We start from the raw sequence: 204 nt of genomic DNA on the forward strand, positions 1-204 counted from the left end.
CTGGACGCCTTGGTTGCAGCAGGTGGGTTCCCAGTCGCGAGCGTGATCTCCTCCGCTTCTGCCTTTCGCTGCCAGAGGCGTCCAGCCGGGCAGGCCAGCGCAGCGCGCGGTGGGGCGAAGCATCTCTCCCTTGCGTTTGGGATGCTCCTGCCGTCGGGCCTTGCCCCGTCAGAGGGGCCGCGGTAGGAAAACGTAGGCTGGCGG

At 68.6% G+C, this 204-nt stretch overlaps 1 protein-coding gene across 1 annotated transcript in view; it reads left to right on the forward strand.

The window, feature by feature from the left end:
- The first annotated feature begins 6 nt into the window (after positions 1–6).
- DDX58 (DEAD (Asp-Glu-Ala-Asp) box polypeptide 58) overlaps positions 7–204 on the forward strand; it is a 23,611-nt gene continuing 23,413 nt past the window's right edge. Inside the window, exon 1 of the mRNA XM_010292245.1 lies at positions 7–22. The gene's annotated coding sequence lies outside the window, so the exon portion shown is untranslated. The remainder of the gene's footprint in view (positions 23–204) is intronic.

This window comes from Phaethon lepturus, unplaced genomic scaffold (genome assembly GCF_000687285.1).
Source record: "Phaethon lepturus isolate BGI_N335 unplaced genomic scaffold, ASM68728v1 scaffold16108, whole genome shotgun sequence".
Taxonomy (NCBI): domain Eukaryota; kingdom Metazoa; phylum Chordata; class Aves; order Phaethontiformes; family Phaethontidae; genus Phaethon; species Phaethon lepturus.